This window comes from Melanerpes formicivorus, unplaced genomic scaffold, assembly GCF_026170545.1.
Source record: "Melanerpes formicivorus ecotype bairdi unplaced genomic scaffold, bMelFor1.0.p_v2 SCAF_6, whole genome shotgun sequence".
Lineage (NCBI taxonomy): Eukaryota > Metazoa > Chordata > Aves > Piciformes > Picidae > Melanerpes > Melanerpes formicivorus.
In genome coordinates, this window is record NW_027142358.1 from 3,250,005 (window position 1) to 3,269,938 (window position 19,934).

Consider the following 19,934-nt stretch of genomic DNA (forward strand, 5'->3'; position numbering starts at 1 on the left):
TATTATGTGGTATACAGTACCCATAATATACAAATAAACTCAAAACCTGTAGCAGCAACAATGACACTTTCTGTGTGGTCTCACTCACCAAATAGCTCTTTAAGAAGTCTTTATTGAAAGATGCAACACATCCACTAATTATTTGGGGGTTCTAAGTGGGGTAGGAAGTGTTAAGAAATTTTTGCTGCATCTGTTCAACATTCTCAGAAGCCAAGTCCAGCAGCATTTATAGGACCTAAAAAATAAAGACTATATAACCCTAGATCTCAGAGATTAATTATGTGGGTGCAGAGCACCACATAATATGCAACAGTAGCTGATTTTACAGGATATGTAACAATATATACCAGTATAGCCAAAGGCAGGATCAAGCCCTTAAAATTTTTTATTGTGATTTATGCTCAAAAATTTGTTTCAGCCTGGATGTCACGACTCATATTCTCAATTCCCTCAGTGCTTTATCCCCTCCTTCCCCATGACCCAAGCTAACTATTTATTAAAATGCTCTGGATGCAGGCTTGCCTTTTTTAAGCCTAGTATTTATGGATTTCATCCTGTAACCTTTACTCACAGACTGGAGTCCCAAATTGCATGAATGGAGCTACTTCCACAAGGACAACAAGACTGGCCTGTCTGGGAATGTTTACTGGAGAAAGAAGAGAGGTTTATTCCTGTTCCTTGACTGAAGCATTTTCCTCTTAATGACAGACTGTCTAGATCAACTCAGCATAGGCTTAAATAGGAAACCCCTACTCAGCTTGTTTGCCCCCTAACCCAGCTTTTCAAGCATTAGACCTGAACCCACACTGCATTGCTGGATAGTGCTGAACTATTTCTATGTGTTAGTTTGGAAGTTTCAAAATATATCTCTACTCATTGTTGAATACAAGACTTCTTGTTAAAAATGTAACATCAGAAGAGTGTATGATTTACTTAACCAACACTGGCATATGGAGAAACAATACAAGGTTGTAATAAAATCAAGCCTGAAATTTGTTTGAATCAAGGTTTATTAAAGGAGGGTACAGATCAGTGAAATGCTTTATAAGAAGGGGACTGCCAAGCAGGTGAATACAACTTCAAAATGATAGCCTGGCACTGTAAGTTGAGAGTTCTCCCCATTGCTCTTCTTACTGATACTCTACCTGAACCAAGGAAGTAATTTGTAATCTTTGTAGTTTGCATAATACAGAATAATGCAACAATAAATGCAGTATTATCTTTCCACTCCATAACCTGCTGATCCTACTTCGTATCTTCTGCAGCTTACCTGAACAACTCTGAGTTTGGAGGAGACTGAAAATGTTTACCTCAAGCAAGAGGACAGTGTGGGTCCCTATCTATTGTGGAGACTCTTGGGGCTGTTGATGACAAGATCAGAATAGACACAATATCGAGCTTGCCAGCATGGCCTGCTCCTCTAGGATAAGTGATATATCAAGGTGTTCTAAGACTAATATTTCCCTCTGTCTTCCTTCACCAAATTCTGCAAAATGCTTTTTGATTCATATTATATACATCAAGGGTTGCTAAACTGAACTGTAGTAAACACATTGATTTATCCTTAAAAAAGAGAAAAGAAAAGAAGTGTATTTACACTATCCTATTAAATACTAATTCTTCAACAACAAAAGCTGATATTCAACAAAACCTGATGTCCGCACATGGCACACAAATCCACATGACAATTATCTGGGTGTTTTGACTAGCTCCTGGTGTTACAGATCTAGGTGGCATTGACAATAGATGCTTTCCAGCCAATCCCATACTTCTTTTTTTCAACCAAATGCAAGCAAAGAATGTCTTCTTGTATGTGACAACACATTCTTATTTCTCAAAGGTATTGTATAGCTACATAAATGCAGGAGAAATGTGTGGAGGTGATGAGTTGAAAAACACAATGAAGGTGCCAATCAAAACTTAGAATACTGACAAACACTGAAGAAATTCAAACTCACACACAAAAGCTGAACCTCAAGGCCCATGTGAAATAATAATAATAAAAAAATAACCCCCCCACATAACCTAAGAGTTACCATTGATTTAAAAAAATGCACTTCCCCCCCCCCCCCCCCCCAAATGAAATCTGAGTTTCATTTTTTGAAACTAAAGTTACGACTAGCAACAAAAAAATCTCTTGCACAAACCGTGCAGGGGAAGTTAATTGCAAATGTAACTAAACAGTGTATCAGCAAAGTATTCCTTTCAGCTTCCTGGAGACTTGCATATTGCCAATTTATAATTAGTTGCAGATTTTCAATTACTTTCTAGCTAACAAAACAGTTTCATTTGCATTGTTTACTTGCCACTTAACTCAAATTGTACCCAAATTGGTTATTTTAAAATGTGACACAGATTTTCAGGGCCAAAGCAAATTCTATATATTTTAGTGTAACGAGCATCTGTATTTCAGTCTTCAGTGATAAAAGTGTACAGGATTTGGCCCAAACTCAATCAACTCCATCACAATCTCAAAATGCCTCCTGTGCAATTTGTCAAAAGCAGATTTCTTGGCAACAACACATAAAACTACAGCAACGTATAATGAAGAACATAATCTCAGAAAAGAGGCAAAGTTTGTTTTGTGTACTAATTGAAACTGGGAAACCACTGCAGGCAAATTAAAATTCAACAGAAGATCAAAGAAATTAACCATCAAAATATCATTCCGCTACTGTGCTTAAATATAGTCCACCGCATTTGCTTTCATTACTGATAGTCTCCTTCATCAGGAGCAAACTAACTTCAAGCTGCAGAAATTTGGGGCTAGAGTGACTAACGTGAGTGATCTTATTTGGTGTTATTCAGTACCAGGCAGACCTTAGCTAACTCTGTTAGCTGATACTCTTTATGATAATGCACCCTGCTACGAGATTTAAGAACTGACTGTCTGCAGCAATACCCTGTGCCAAGAGATTTCTGTTACCAGGCTAGAGAAGTGTTCTCCAGCCCCACTCTTGCCACCCATTAAATATAGGTGACATTTGACTTTCAGGATAGTAATTGTAAACATCTGATTAGCTTTTGTTGTAGAATTTGTTCCATAATTGATCACCCTTCTCCACATATTAACTAATAATAGGGGTTGTTGTTTGTTGTCTTTTTCTCCCTGGAATTTCCTACTCAACATCTCTAATTGTTCTGAACAGTTATCCCATCTTTGCAAGATGATGGGGGAGGATACCTGTTATCTGGACTAGACAGTCTCTTTAAAATATGGACACACCCTGTACGGAGCAAAACTTCCCATCTCTTTCTCAGTTATTTCACTTGGAGGTGTCCTCATGGACCTGAGTGGGAATGGCACCAGTGTCACCTACCTGATAACTTATGACAGATTCAGGGCTTACAAGTTCACTCTAACTGTATGCATATTTCTGTGGCATATATTTGTTTTACCTTTTCTGTGGCAAATCTTAGCCACTGAACTAGTCCAGTTTTGTAGAGCTATTCTACAATACCCTCTTGTCCCCACTCCTTCCTCAGGCTAGAGCTATCTCGGGCATGGAGTGCCTCAATGCCAGCACTGGGAGAGATCTTGGATCCACCGTAGCAAAAACCGACTGCAGCAAATGGGCAGATGTGATGAGTTCACCAAAGGCCAGATAAAACTTCCCTGGACATTTAAGACTGAAATTTGATTCTCTTCTTGCATTGGGGGTGGTGTGTTTCATGGGCTGTGGTAGTTTAGATGAGGTGGTGTGAGGAGCAGACGATGTTTTTGTGCAGTGGAGAAGCATCTTTTGGGGGCCGCGTTGTTGCTATTGTTCACCGCACTTTCCTGTTTCTTTTCCTTTTCAATACAGCACGGCAGCACTAGAGCAGTCTGTGTAATGCAGATCCTTAATACTAGCCTACACTATTCCCTAGGGAATGCTACCTAATTATATTCTATGCACAATAGCAATTTAATAAAATATATACGTTAAAAAGCCTGAAGTCTACCATTCCTAGCCCCACTCCTGAACACCCATTATTGTCTCCTTCTAGCAGTAAGAAACAGACATTTAATCTTACTTTTAACTTTCAGTCCTTAAATCAGTTTTAAATCCATGACAAGACTTTACATCCTACCCCATTGTTAGCAAGATTCCTTAATTGCCTCCTTTAAAAGACTCTATCCGACCCTTTTGAAAGTTTAAATAAATTATATCCACTGGTTCTCCTTTATCCATTATTTGTTAACTATTTCAAAGAAATCTGACAGGCTATAGAAATCGTGCTGATTTGTCCCCATCATATCATCCTCATCTAGGCCCTTTATAACTTGATCTTTAATCATTCTCTCAACCATATTTCTTTATGCTGAGGTGCCTCCCAGGTTTATAATTTCAGGGATCACGTGTAAGATCTTGTTAAAAGAAGGGGAACAATGTTGATCATCCTCCACTAAAACATATGTGTGGGGTTTTTTTTAAGAGTGCACTGTCACTGTTTGTTAGTTGCTCTGTTACCAGCCATGGTGATGTGTGGCCTCTAGGTTTGATTACTGCACCTAGATATATTTAGGGACAAATTTTCTAACTCTGAAATACTAGCACCTGGTACAGGCACCATGAAGCCCACCTTAGCAGCCAGAGCTGCTGGGAGTCAATCCCCGCAGCACTCTGCTTTCATCACTGGCTGTCTGTAGAACTGAACTCATGTAACATCTCTAACCTGACACTGAATATCCTCAGAGGAGGGACACATGCTTCCACTGGATGAGACAATCTCTCATAACACTGAACTACACCCTTCTCTCAGGATCTGCTGTAGGATCAATCAGCAACAAAGATGAGGCTTGCAAAACTCTAGACTGAGTTGTCTTAGAGGCTGGTGCAAGAGTAAAATTAACTTTTGCAAGAGAGGAAAGTAACACCAACACCATATCACTTTCTCAACATACAGCATATTTATTTCTTGAGTTTTACATAACATTAGAAATAATCATATGCAGACCTTTGTCAGACAATGGATGGGGCAGCTAACTAAGGAATTGAAATATGTATATTCTTATTTAAACTTTAAAATGCAAAAGGTATGCAAGACACTACTTTGACAGAGTGAAACCTGAAAACCTAGAGAGCTATTCTGTTTGAGTTGCCTCCAAACTCATATCATTGCCATACAGATCCAATTATCTATTACAAATTAATTCTTCTAGTCCTTCCAGCACAGTTTTTATCCCATTGTCTCTGTCAGAACGCTGCTGTCACTACTTGCAAAGAAAACCAGTGGAGGAGGTATTTCCCCATTGCCTAGTGATGCAAACAAATAATCTAGCTTTTCTACACTCTCCTGCTCATCAAGCTGAACTGGGTTTGACAACTGGAATGTATTAATTAAACCCTTGCACATTTAAGGGGAAAAGAGTCACTCTGCCAAATAAAATGGGACAATAATGAGGACGGCATAGGAGCATCTCTGCTGAAAAGTTGCCACATTTCTAGACACATTCATTCACCCACTCACCCTTTCCCCCCTCCTCCAGGATCACCAGTTTGGCATGAAGTTTGGATACAAGTATAACAGCGAGCAACAGACGAGGTAAGTAGCTGCAGTGTGCATTTTTCGACTTCTTTTATTAATGAAAGGAAAAAATTGGTTAGCTTTAAAAAGATCATGTAGTATTTCCTCCCACCATTTTTATGAAGGGAAAGCATAAACCTAAGAAGGAAGTCCACACTGTATCATGCAAACACTGAGAACCAAGGCCAGTTTGATCTGCTCAGGAAAGGCAGAGATTTACCATCACGAATGGGATACCAACCGTCTTCCTTTAGGTTTTATGAATTAATTCCACTATGGAGAGCCCCTTACATTTGTAAAGTATCATGGAATCATTGAAAGCAGTCCTTGAAGGCTTGGTTTCTACAACAAATGGACCTTAGTGCATGACAGAAGGAGAAAGAACACCCAAAACTCTCTTTTCTGCTTTCTAGCCTGTATCTCAGAACACCAGTTAGTAGCTGAAAACCAAGCAAGCCCAGCTGTGAAAACATCAGCACCAGTGACAGACAGTCACCTGGAGTGATTGGTGCTGTCGTCTGACGGCCATACTGAAAATGTTCCGTCACTACATCCTCTAAGAGCATTGTGTGGCAGAGGTTTCCAAGGACAGCCTGAAAGGGAGAGCAGCACACACAAAACACTGGGAAACAACTAATTACTTGAGAGAGATTGTAAACTTACTAAGTAGGCCACACAGATCACATCTTTACCACCAACATGTTGAACCACTTATGAGAAAGTTTTGTAATTCTGCATAATTAAGTCTTTTAATAAATGTAAACTTGAAGACTACAGAGCCACTGCACTTAGAGTTGATGCTATTTTAATTACACTGAAAAGACATAATTTTGGAAGATGCCTTGCAGTTTATTACATTTACTTCTGTCAAATAACTTATAATTGTGTGCCAAGGTGCCTGGGAAAAGTATTGTGATTTTTTTTCCTCTTTGCCTTTTTTTAAACAGCTTATGCCACTCGAAAAGGATTACTTCCTTTGTAAGTTGCTGTTTCAACTGAAGGGTACCAATTAATTAAGCCATTTACATAAAACTGTCTTGGATCAGTTACCTACAAAGATAAAGGCTGAAATCTACCTTCTAATTGAACAAATAAAGTTTTAAGGATAAATATATGTCGGCAATTATCTGTAATAATACAAATTAGGGAACTTGGCTGATTAAATGAATGTGTCAAAAATTAAGCCTAAATTCTTATCATCCAAAATGAATAAGGAACAATCCATGGAAAAAAAAAAACCTATTCTAATTTATCTTTCATTTGTTGTCACATTGCATATCCTTGTATCACATGAAGCAAACTGAAAGGAGGTGGAAAGTGGCCATATTTCAAGGGGTGTGCTTATTCTGATCAGGATTTTTCGTTTGGGGGTGGATGGGAGAGAGAAGGGAAAAAAAAATCTCTATTTTTCACAGATAGTCATTATACACAGCAGGGAATGCTAAATGACATCATTTAGCAAAATAACCTGGGGTGTTTTAACACACACAATCAAAAGTAAGCTGTTTATTTATCTAACTAACTGTATGCAACTGATAAGAGTTCACAGTACACTAATACATCGTGTAAAATAAAATATGTGTGTCTTTTGGTGCAATAGTTTTAGGAGGAGAAACACTGCTTAGAGCAAAATCATGGTCTCTCTAGCATTTAAATACAATCTATGTTATTTTCCTCTGTGCTTAAAAGAGGATTTTGTACAAAAACTTCCTATGCCAGTGGAGAAACAGAGCTCCACTGGAGATCTGCAATGCTGTAGCTAGCACAGCACAGACAGACGGACCCCAGGAAAAACAATTTTTATGTTCAACCTCTAGCACAGAAGGTGGTTTCTCATCCTCCACCTGTGTGGTGTTTCAGCTGATTAATGCTCTGACTGTGACAGCTGTTACACATGCAAAACTTGCACTGAAGAGGTTGGTGAGGTTTTTGTCTGCATAATGACTCGAGGACACAATTCTGAGTCATATCACACATTCTGAGTCGGGCTTCTTCCTTCCCTGGTGATTGCATTCTTTGCTAATGGATGGGATACATTTTCTTCCAATCTACCCCAACCAACTGCCCTTGCCACACAAGATATGAAAAACTTAATCTAGAGAGTTTTTGTGTTAAAGCTTGCTATATTGGTCTCCAGGCAGAGATTCAGGATCTCAGAAGCAGCTGAGACTGTGCATTATACCTGTTGTGCCTGCACTTATCAAACCAGATCTCAATGATTTATGAAAACATTTATGTGTACAACTTGGAGTACCCAGTGGGAGTATTCATCTACATAACAATAAGCACAATAGTAAGCATTCACAAGATCAGGGCTCAAATCAGCAAGAGATTTCACACTGCAAACATCCCAATCCCAATTTTTACTAGTGACCAACAATACAACATTCAGTCAGGATTACTGTTCTGCATCTGGAATCAGAGCTGAGAAGCTGAGCTCTTTGGGGCAGAGGACAACTCTGCTCCCAGGTTTCTGGAGAGCTTCCAGAGTGTGGGCTGCCTTTAGAAAATAAAAAACAAAACAGGAATACCTGGCAAATAATCCTTTAATACATCTCCTGTCTGATCCTCTACTGCAGTACCTCAACACATCATAAAGTTTTGTAAAATCATCTGAGCTGAGTCACTGAAATAAACATAATTGTCTTTTTGCTTTAACTGTCAAGCAAACTTTTTACTTATGTACAATTCCATCCTCTCCACGTCCACAGCTGAGTTACTATTCCTAGTCTACAACAGTTCAGCCCTAGACTGAAATCTTTTTGCCTGTGGGGGCTTCACAGTTGGACCTGCAAGACGCAAACCTGGTGCCCAAGTCCTTTCCCCACAAACCGAAAGGACTTCCCATCAGAAGAAAACACTGCAGGCAGCTCTGAATGACGGGCACCCAGCCTGGGTGAGGTTAAGTGGAATGCGTGTGCACATGTTGGGTGTGAAGGGTGCAGGCTGTGATAATTAGAGAGGAGAGGCCAGTGACTCCAGTAGCCTGAGAAAAGATGAACTGCCAACATCAATGGGTCACACGTCAGAGGAGCTCAGTGCTACAGTCACTGACCAGGAACTGGTAACAGAGAGCTGCTGGCTCTGTGTCAACTCTCACACTGAATCACTTTCAGGAGCATTCAGGTACCTGTTTTAGTGATTTCTTCAGCTCCAGTCTAAATATAACACTAGGTAAATGTAACAGACATTTACCAAGGCATATGCAGGCAAAACAGGGTCTTTCCCACCCTAATTTTGTACTTATTTCAAGGAAACTTTTCAAAAAAGGATGCAACAACAGAGATAACTACATGCCTAACATCACAAGCAAAAATGAAACACTTTAAGAGATGCCCCTTTGCACAAGTCTGCACATACATAAGCCAAAGCACAAATACATAAGCCAAAGCATAAACACATAGATGTAGGTGCACAACGAAGTATTATTCATGAACGTACGGAGCTCAAAAGAGAACATGCTGCTTCTTGACCCAATCTTTACCACTAGTCTAGAACTATCAGCAAAATATGATGCAACCCCTTAAAACAATATAAGGGCAAACTTGCTTTCTTTCCTGTTACTATTTCAAACAGCGTTTCAGAAAATCCCTTTGCATTTTGTAGCTCCTCACAAATTTGAAAGAACCGTCACCCATGTAGGTTTACTGATCCCTGGCTTAACAAACCTTAGGTAGGCTCTCTACCTTTATGAGAGTGCACCACCATCTACTAGAAGCAATGCTTCCATTGCACGTTGAGCAAGGAAGGTATGATGAGTAGAGACATTGCAATGAGAACCATAAATGCATTGTGCATGGTCATTTCATGCCAATGGAAATAGCATAGGCATACCAGTCACTACAAGTAACACAACACACACATTACTGTCCTCCCACACTTCTCCATCCATCCTGCATCATAATCACTGGGGCTAAAATGATTAATAACCCACAGTTTGGCCCATAAGAATCTGCTTTTACTTTAATCATGGAGAACATCTTTGCTACTCTGCCTACGGCTCTTTTACTGTCTCTATGTCTGGTTCTAGAAAATGGCACCAGTCTGCAAAATGCTTAGGGATTCTTTAAACCTCTACATTGCTTCACTGTACATGTGTCAAAAGTGAAATTTCTATGCCACTAACAGCAAGCATCTTCCAGAAGAGAAAATCCTAGTCTATGGAGTTATTCAAAGGGTAAAGTGTTGTCTGTGTTTGAAAAGAAGGCCCACCCTTAGCAGGAAATCTAACATATTCTCCTTTGCAGGAACACACTAATGTCTGATCCCAAGACTGATTTGAAGAAAAGAACTATACCAAAGCTGAGGTTTTAACTTTACACCAGAAATCTCAGATCACTGCTGCATGCAGTAAGGCTACACCTATAGAATGGTTAATTTCTCTGAAGTCTATCTAGAAGCTGGTCATAGGTAAACAGAATCACAGTATCACTAAGGTTGGAAGAGACCTCAAAGATCATCGAGTCCAACCTGTCACCACAGACCTCATGACTAGACCATTCCATTTTAAGGAAATTTCCCCTTTAGCAGCTCTTGGATCTTTATCTAGATGTATCTATTGAGCTGTAGGAAAGTCTTATGACAGGTCATTAGCTCTGAATTGCTCATCTCATTGCTGCTGTTTCCTGTGCTGCGACAGCCTTTGGCATATATATTTGAAACTACGCCACACTTGTCTCTTTTAGTGGATATAATACTAATGGAAGTTTTCTGGTTATGTATCTGGAAGCTGATTTCATATGCACTCATGGAACAGGTAGACTGTAGTTTAAAAGTTGCCTCATTGCCCTTACATAAAAATGAGTTTGAGAAATCAATTCTAGAAATTAAATATTATAATTGGATTTCTAGAATTGATTGCTCAAACTCCATTATAGCAGTTTCTGCTTCTACTTTGCAACAGATGACTTAGACATTACCTCATTGAGAAGGATCAGAAGGACACCACTGTTTCAACTTGCCAAGCCTGTGGCTAGAAGTGACATTTTGAGTCTGATCTTAAGTACTAATCCCTAAGTAAAAGGCTATATAACTAATTACTAATCCCTGGAGCTGTCTAGGCGATAGATGGCACGATCATACATTGTTTATTTATTTGGATGAAATTCTGTATCAGAATATTTCAGCAGGACTACGTTGACCTGACAAGATACTAGAGGGATGGATGACTTAGATATGCCACAGATCAGACAGATACTCTCAGGAAATGTTAAAATATATGAAGCTACTTATCAAATAGCAAAACATACTGCAGATTGTCTTTCTGAGTTTTTTTTTTTTTTAACCTTAAGAACAGCATATAAAGAAGCAATATTGCAGAGTCTTAATTTTTCATCAGCTAGCTCTATTCCTAATTATTCCTATATTTTATCCTCTGCAGATGCCAAAGACAAAATAGCAACATAATTAAATGAAAAGCAAGGATGAGATGTCCTGAACCTAAATGTGTCTAAGATAACCTAGTTTTAGGAATATAAACAAACTTCTCTTTAAATATTTCTTCTGCAGTCTGTCTCACTTGGAAGCATCTTCGTTTCCACGTGAAAATCACAAAACCGAATCCCTGACACCGATACGACTAAGACCTAAAGAGCCTTTCCTCCTTAAAAAGTACAATCATTTCTCACTAGCTGACACTAGCTGTTGACCTGTGTGATTTGTTATCTTCGACATAAAGTACACAAAAAGCTTTAGAAATTCCACATACAGGACCATCTGGTTAGTGTTACCCCATTTATTCCACTCTTTTTTTCAGGAAATGTTTGAACCAGAAGTATACGAAGCACTAATAATAAGTAGAATGTTCAACAACTGTTAATGGTGACTATAACTTACCACATTTTTCTCTCTAAATTCCTCATGGAAGCAATCTGGTTTTGGAAATCTCCACCATTAGAGAATTTTCTCACTGGCCTGAAGGACTGATATTTTTCCTTTCCATAACGCTTGCCAGTTATGTGTGTGTAGAATTCAATCATAGGGAGTTAGAATGGTACAGGTTTTACTTCTGCATCTCTTACAGATGCTTAAGTTCTGCGATAGGACTATGTCTCCCTTGCTTCATGTGTTGAACAGGGAAGCCAGGTGCTGGCTTTCAAGTGCATGACAGACAACATTCTGTGCAGAGGTGCACAGGGAGGGACTTTTCACAGGGGCTTGTGATGGTGGGATGAGGGACAGTGGTTTGGGATTGGAGCAGGGGGGATTTGGATTGGACATGGGAGGAAGTTCTTTGCTGTGGGGGTGGTGAGGCACTGAAGTGGGTTGCCTGAGGAGGTGGTGGATGCTCCCTGCCTGGAGGTGTTTATGACTAGGCTGGACAAGGCTTTGAGCAGCCTAGGCTAGTGGGAGGTGTCCCTGCCCATAGGAGGCGGGGTTGGAACTGAATGATCTTTAAGGTCCCTTCCAGCTCCAGCCATTCTGTGATTCTGTGCACAGGGTCAGAGATCTCAATCAGGGGGAATCCATATTCTCATTCTATGCAATTTTTCTAATCTCACATGAGCTTGAATCAAGTATGATTGAAATCCAGTATGTTAAACTAGAGAAGAGATGGTACCTTGGGTTTGGCTACAACAGGGTCAATTTCTCCCACAATAAGTGGGAGGGGCCACAGGGAAGATAGGCAACTGAACCAGCCAAAGGAGAGTAGCTGCTGTCATACTAACCTCACACCTGCTATATAAGCCAGCCGGGGCAAGTACTGGTCGGGTGACTTTGGTGGGTCAGGCTCAGGAGGATGGGTCAGGTTCAGGAGGATGGGTCAGGTTGTGGCCCAGTGATACATTTTGTATCACTCCCTTTATAGACTATTTCATCAGTTATTCCTGCTGTTTCTTCTCTTTTTGTGCTGTTCTGTTAAACTCTCCTTATCTCGACCCACTGGGTTTTCTTCCTTTTCCACGCCATTTTCCTTCATATCCCACCAGAGGAGGGGGAGCAGTGTGAGAGCAGCTGTGTGGGACTTAGCTGCCAGCTGGGTCCAAACCAGGACAAATGTGGACACACTCATCTCACTCCAGAAAAGGCAACAGCTCCATAACTATCACAGTCTCCTCTGATCTGAAAGGGCAAGATCCTGTTCTCTAATTCAGCCTGAAGACTCATATTTCACACAGCTGAATCTTCTATTTACTGACTTTTCCAGGGAAAGTGTCTCTGTTTCTTGCACTTATTAATCTCCAAATCCAAGTTATTCATAGCAGCAGACATTTGGATCCACCACCCACAGCTCCCCTAGACACAGCCTCACAACTTTTTGAATGGATGAGAAAAAGGCAATGGACACTAGGGCTGTATATAACTCTTTCTCCGTCCTTTTGACCAGAAACTCCATCTTTGTCAAAAGCAGCAGGAAAGGGCACAACAGCAGTGTGTATGGTTGATCTTTTTAGGGGAGGTCTACAAAATCTCTCCTTATCTACGCTGAAGTGGTATCAGGCTCATCTGTGCACATAGGTATATCAGACAGCATCCACAGGACTAAGAACTTCCCAGAAATGAGAACTGAAGGCTGGGTATACCATCTCTCAACCCCAGTGGACTGAAAGCACTAGAAGCACACCCACATTCATCATGTCAGTGACTATTTTATGATCTATTTTCATACTTGCAACAAAACAAAGAAGCGCCAGATCCCCCAACCATCAGCAACCCCTTACTGAGTCCATAAATGTAGCAAGAGCAAAGTAGGAAAAGAATGATGCATGGCTTGAGAAAATGTTAAGAAACTGAATCTCCTTTCATATGATCTCAGGTTCATCCTTTCAAACACTATTATAAATTAAAGAGCTATAATGAATTTTGTCACGGGTGGGGGTTTGGTTTGAAGCAACAATACCACATTTGATTCAAGAATAATCTCTTGCAACCTATAATACCAGCGTGCCAGCTTTTTTAAATTAACTGACCACAGCTAGCAAACAGCTATTAACATGGTGACTGTGTGGGGATACAAAGATATGCAGTGTCTGCACTGCTGAACCACAAAGTATTTTTAAAAGAAGGGAAAATTAAAGAGGACGGCCTCCCCCTCCCCAACTGGTCACTAAGACAATGAACTTATTCAATCTTTACAATCTTTTGTGTTTCTTTATAGGAATATTCCACCAATTTCCAAAATTATAGCTGGTGGTTGGCTTAATATGATTTGTGTGCTAAACAAATGGCAGTGTTCACAACAGGGCTAAGCGTTATATAAAATCAGTGACTAGTGCACCCTTGTATATGTGTCACACGTCAAAACCATCATGCAGCTTTGCAATTGATTACAAAATCCCCTCTAAGTTTGTACAGTAATAAGGCCACCCCGACACCAAAACATCCAGACACAGCTTACTATTCACTGCTGTATTCATCCATTTAGCAGCATTGACATCAACCTTTTCTATTTTCTCTTCTTAACAAACTGCAGATGTGTCTTTTGCGCAGGAGGCAAAAGCAAAACACTTAAGGAAGGACTTTCTGCGTAGCAATATGGATATGAGGTGGCAATGGCCACATGAGTAGCAGTGCTGGCTATGCTCTTCCAAGAAGGATGGATGTACCAGTGTAACCCACTGATCTCCAGTGGCACAGAGTACAGAAGTGATGAGGTCAAGCTAAATTCTGGGTCGCCCACCCAGGAAAGAATTACGCTCTAACAGGCCAGTTTAGATCATCTGTTCTTGCCTTTCCATCAACAACAGCTGGTTCACATAAGAATGCAGCACATCCTCAGTTATAGTTTTGGTGGGCTTTTTTTCAGATTGTGAGGAGTATGGTTGCCTAAGGACAGATATGTGCTTTGCTGTCAGACGCCTGGTAGTAAACGCCCTTTGTAAAAAGTCTGCGATTTTTTTTTAGAGAAGCAAATAATGAAAGCTGCACATCTGAGGGCGTGACAAAACAGTGGGTTTAGCAGACTGAATTTTAAATGATTCTGACAAATCAACAAAGCAACAAGTCCACTCTTGTAATAATTAAGAAAAAAAAGAAAATGAAGAGACCACTAACTATTTATTTTTTTTTGAGTAGGAAAGTACACTTTTGTACTATTTCCTTATAACAAAGAATGGGAACATTCTTCTGGCTCCTACAATGCAGCTGCTCAGCTCAAAGGTAGATGCTAGGCTTAGGAAATTTCTAGTGATAATTTCTCGGTTTCAGAAAGCAACTGTGAGTAGTTGGTTATGATAGGGATGCATACAAAGCCATCATTACAATGCACCTCTTCCTTCTGTGTATTCAAAGGGCAGCTTTGGAAAAGCTTGAAGAATATTTTTGATGGCAGCATTTTCTTTGCTCATCACTTTGACCATTGTTACTCTTCTTTGCTGTGGTTTCCCTTTTTCTGTTATATAAACATAATCTACTTGCTTTTTCTTTCAAAGAGTTCTCAGCCTAATCCCCTCCCAACCTATTCTCATTCATTTATTCCAGAGGGGAGAGCTCCCACCTCCAGTCAGCCCCTGACAGTAGGCTCCATCACCCATTTGTTACCTTTTCAAGCAAGGATCTTTGTGCTTTCTCCCCTGCTGCCCCCATGCTTGGGTAGAGCTCCTTGTTCATGTCCACAAAGCTGCCTCGTTATCCTCCTTCAAATCCCCTCTCAAGCCTCCTCTTAACTCTGATGCCAGAAAAAAAACGCTTGACAATGGCTGTGCTGCTGCAATATTGAGCCCACTACCTATGAAGCCGACCTTCTTATTCTCTTCTTGTGCTTCCCCATCTGCTTATATCCACCTGTTGTCTCCTGTCGCTGGGTTTAAAAGTCACCACAGGAGAAAGAGCTAAATCAGCTTGAATTACTCTGCATTTGCTGAGAATGCATATTCCTGTCAGCTGACATGAGGCAACTTGTTACCCTGAGAAAATATCTTTATATGCCTCAGCCATCTGGATGTAAATTCTCTGGAGGGGCAACTCTTTGCTCTGTATTTGTACACTGCCAACAGGTCCTGGTCCTAGCTATTTCACAGCACAAAAACATTGCTGGATACATAACAAGGATTATGTTTGCTCTTCTAGACGCCTGGTTGTGTGTGTTACCACAGCTTGGGAGCCTGAGTACATGGACAGAAGACAGAAAGTTTAGTAAACAGTTGAATGAAATATGGATCAGCCTCTCAGAGTACTGAACATATGGCCCATATTTAAATATGACTAAACATACAGGCAAAATTCTGGTCTAATAAATATTTAGCAAGTTGGGTGATAGGCATATACAGCTACAAACTACCTGGTTGCCCATCCATTAACACAGGTACTTGAGCAGGAGGTTAAAAAAAGACTCAAATTTAATAGCAACATCGTCTATCTCTATCAGGTTGCACTTCCTCCTCTGTTAGAGAAATAATGAAGCAGCATCTCTCAATCTAAACAGCTTCATACACAGGATTAAAACTTCTAGCTACTGTGAAAGCATCTTATTTACAAAGCTAGATTTTATTTTGAGATTATGTGAGTTCTGAGTGATGCTAACAGAAGCACGCTGGTGCTGTCCAGAACAGGGAAGAAAACATCTGCTGAGTGTGGGAATCAAGTCTCTGAATCGTTCAAGTTACAGGAAAAGCATATTTGATTAAAACAATCAAACAAATAAAACAAATCTGCTATTTAGTTAAAGAAAAAAAGGGGAAAGGAAAAAAAGGTGGTTTTACTTGATCAGAATTCAAAAGCAAACTTCTCAACCTTTAACTCTATCCTTGCTGATTTCATGACGGGTGAGGCTTGACGTAGCCCTTGCCTAAACATCCCATTTAGGAATGTGTAGATTAGTTTCTTCTTTAAAAACAACAACAACAACAACACAAAACCACAAAACCAAAACCAAACAAAAACCAAACCACTTTTACAAGTGGAAAAAACCCCACAGAGGCTGCAGGGTAATGTTTTTCATTAACCGGAACGCGCATTTTCAGAAGTAAAACGGCACGCTTTTTTCCTGGCAATAATTAACAAATCCTTGTATGTAATTTTTACTTTTTTTAAATTACTCCCCAGATAATGACTTTTCTGTTGCTTTTTACACCAATGAATATTGCCAACCTGTTTGTTTTTCTAAGAACAAAGAGAGAAGTCCAAAGCCTATTGCTGCGAGCCATGTTTCCAATCCCTATCTTCTGCGTGGGTTTGAACTATAAAAAAGAAAATCTTTTCCTAAAACTTAACATAGGAAAAATTAGCATGACCGAAACAGTTTCAAAACCCCAATCTTCAAGTAAAAGTGCAAAAAATTAATTTGAAACTCCAAGTGAAATAACATTTGTTTTAGTAAACAGCAATTTGTACGGATAAGGTTATTTACACGAGCGCTCCTATGTTTTTCCATCTGTATTATTTGACGAGACGGACCCAACAACTGAGGAAAGGAAAAATGAATAAACAAGGGTATCTGTATGCTTAAAAATCAGTTTGTTTTATTACTCCACCTAATACCAGATCAGCACAATGCAACCACCATTTTAAGGAAGTCTTACAAAGTTTGAATGAGCCAGTGTACTTCATTACAAGAGATAAAAGTTTCTTCTTCCCTACAGTGAATACAGGTAATTTCAGAAGCTGTGGCTTATAATTATTCGCTGCTGAAAGGCTTTTAAAAGGTCCATATTGAAAACAGTGACCCCCAGCTTCGTCTCAGAATGAATGGAGGTAAAAATTCTCATTTTGCTGGAATGCTGGTTGATAACTGTTAGGCAAAACATGCATTTCTTCATTACAGTGCGGTCTGCAGGTTCATTTAAATAACAATATCATCCAGCATAAAAGTCACAAAAGAATTATCTGGCAATTTCAATATGTTGAAATCTATTATTAGTGCTAACAATGGGCAACTCAAGTAAATAAATGAATGCCTTTTATTGGCAGCATTACTTCTGATTGTTTAGCTTTATGGGATATCAAACTTTACAATTCAACGTCTTGGTCAAGCGTGTTTGCTTGTGGAACTTTTGAACTAGAATTGACATTTGAAAATGTCTCTTAATTTCCTCTTCCTTTCCCTCCTGTTCCCAAGGAAGCAAAAAAAAATTATAAAAAATACAATACCCAAGCACAGAGAGCAGCAGCATTTTGTCCTTTTGTAAAACATGTAATCAGCCACCTCTGTATTGTCATTATTTTTCATGCAAAAATAAACCCCAAATCTGGAAATGAGATTCCCCCCCCCCCCGCCATTTTTCCTAAAGCTATCAACCTAGTATTTATAAATTATATCAACAGGATACAAAATGCCTTGACAGCCTTTTCTGATCTGCAAATCCCACAGAATTTACTGAAAAATTTAATATTTTAGAATCTTATTATTACAGGAATATCAACTCTGTCTCAACCCTCGACACAACCCAATTCATTACCACTGAGGTACAAATTACAGCACAAGGGGCATACAGCCTCTGAGCTTGATATGGCATCCAAAACTGCACAATGCCTGCAAGTACTCTCAGAAAGTGTTCTCACTGCATATCTTCAAATGTGTTGGTTATCAGAGATCTCACTGCACTTGATTTTTGCAAGGTCTTTTCCCTTAGCTGCCTTTTAGACGCACTATTGTCCTCTGCCGCGCCGAGCCTTTGGTCACTTCCTCTACAGCAGAGCTGATACCACAGAACGGTTGGCTTGGTGGTTCAGCTTATATTGTCAGCAAAGGTTAAGTTTAAGTCTCTGATCTCTGCACTGAAAAGGCTGAAGCACACCCCCCTACATTCAGTTTTGTCAGGTATGCTTGTAGGGTTGGTAACCTTGGGTGAATGGATGGCACAGACAGCAAAGAGATGGTAATGTCTTATACACCATGGCTAGATTCCTTGGAGTATGTATGTCAGTATCCTACATCTACTGAGTTTTTTGTCACTTCTTGACTTCCAAGATATTCACTTCAGAGGATACCAAAAAAGAAAAAAGGGGGGAAAAAAGGGAAAAAAAAAGGAAGGCAAGCATGCTCAGCTGAACCTAAAGAAAGAAAAAACTTGTCTCCAAAGTCAATGCACACAACCAAGTTATGCAGCACGTTCACAAACATATTTATATCATTAACACAAAGATTATCCTAGAAATGGATGGAGACTGCTGAGATATGCAGAACCAGACAGCAGCTTTAAAACATGAATATACTAAAATGATCCTTTTTCTACCAGTGTGGCAAGGATGCAGTTTGTATATCAAGAAGACAAAATATGCATTTTCTCTAACACATCTGCAGGTAAGGAGAAACACAGTTCTGTTTAACATTAGCTATATTGCTTCCATGACAATGTATGGCTTGGCACTGTACCAACCTCAAATGATTGCAGAGTTTATAATGACTGACAAGACTGAGGTCAGTTTTGTAAGACAGCATATTCATATACCTGAAAGTTCAGTTCTAGACATTGTAATACATTCTCTGCAGCACTTCTTGTAAGCTACAGTCTGTGCATTCAGAGCATGCAGCAGAGACAATACTACTCCTTTCTCCCATTCTTTGTCTTGACAACCAAGATTACAAATTCATCAGTGCAGAGGATCTCTCTTAATTTGTGTTTATATGATAATTTGTACAACATGGCCCTAATTTCAGATGGAGACTGTATGCACCACTGTACTTCTAAATAAAGCCTGGTTAGATTTCTTCCAAGTCCACAAGAGCCAAATTACAGTAATTCATTTAAACAAATTGAAGAAGGACTTGTATATAGGGAAGATATAAAGGGACCAAACATGTGGTTAGTAAGGGGGAGTTTTGTGTGCTGTTAACCCAGTTCCAAGGTGACTACTGGAAACCTTCTTTACTCAGTGAAGCCCTTCATTATGAAGAGAGTCTACACTGAACTGCTGAGGATAAAAACAATGAACAAATGTCATAGTTAAACCATCTTTGCTTTTATAATTGGCTCATTTCAAATGTCTAATAGTGAAGTCTACAGCTCAGAACCACTGAATCAGAAGCACGACATTGTTTTTATACAATAGGTCGATGCCATCAACATTCTGTAGCTAAAAATGCATGTTCTTCTGTGAAAGTATTTATAAACATTACACAAATGCTGCAAGGAGTAGACAGCAGGGAATAGTAGCAGCCTGTGACGCTGCAAGGTGATACTGAAAACCCAAAATGTGATTTGGCAGTTTGAAATGCTGGCAGTAAATATGGCTGAGTGATATGTTTCTACTGATTTCATTCTGTGCATGTGTGATCTCATCCTCAGGTCTAAAGCCAAATAAGGAGGAGCTGCAGTAACATGTGAAAAAGAAATACTAAATAGTAGGCCATTCTCCTACCCCCCTTACTATGTGTCACAGAGACAACATTAGCAATGGAAATTCTACTGCAGGCAGCCAAAAATTCAGAGAGAAGAAGAATCCAAGCAGCAAGAGACCTGTAAAGCCCAAGAATATCCTCCAGCCAGACTTACAGCCTGTCTTAGATTCCCTTTATGGACAGGTCTGACTGACCATGCTATTTT

At 39.6% G+C, this 19,934-nt stretch overlaps 1 protein-coding gene across 4 annotated transcripts in view; it reads right to left on the reverse strand.

The window, feature by feature from the left end:
• VTI1A (vesicle transport through interaction with t-SNAREs 1A) overlaps nt 1-19,934 on the reverse strand; it is a 306,094-nt gene that overhangs the window by 48,904 nt on the left and 237,256 nt on the right. The gene's annotated exons all lie outside the window — the stretch shown is intronic.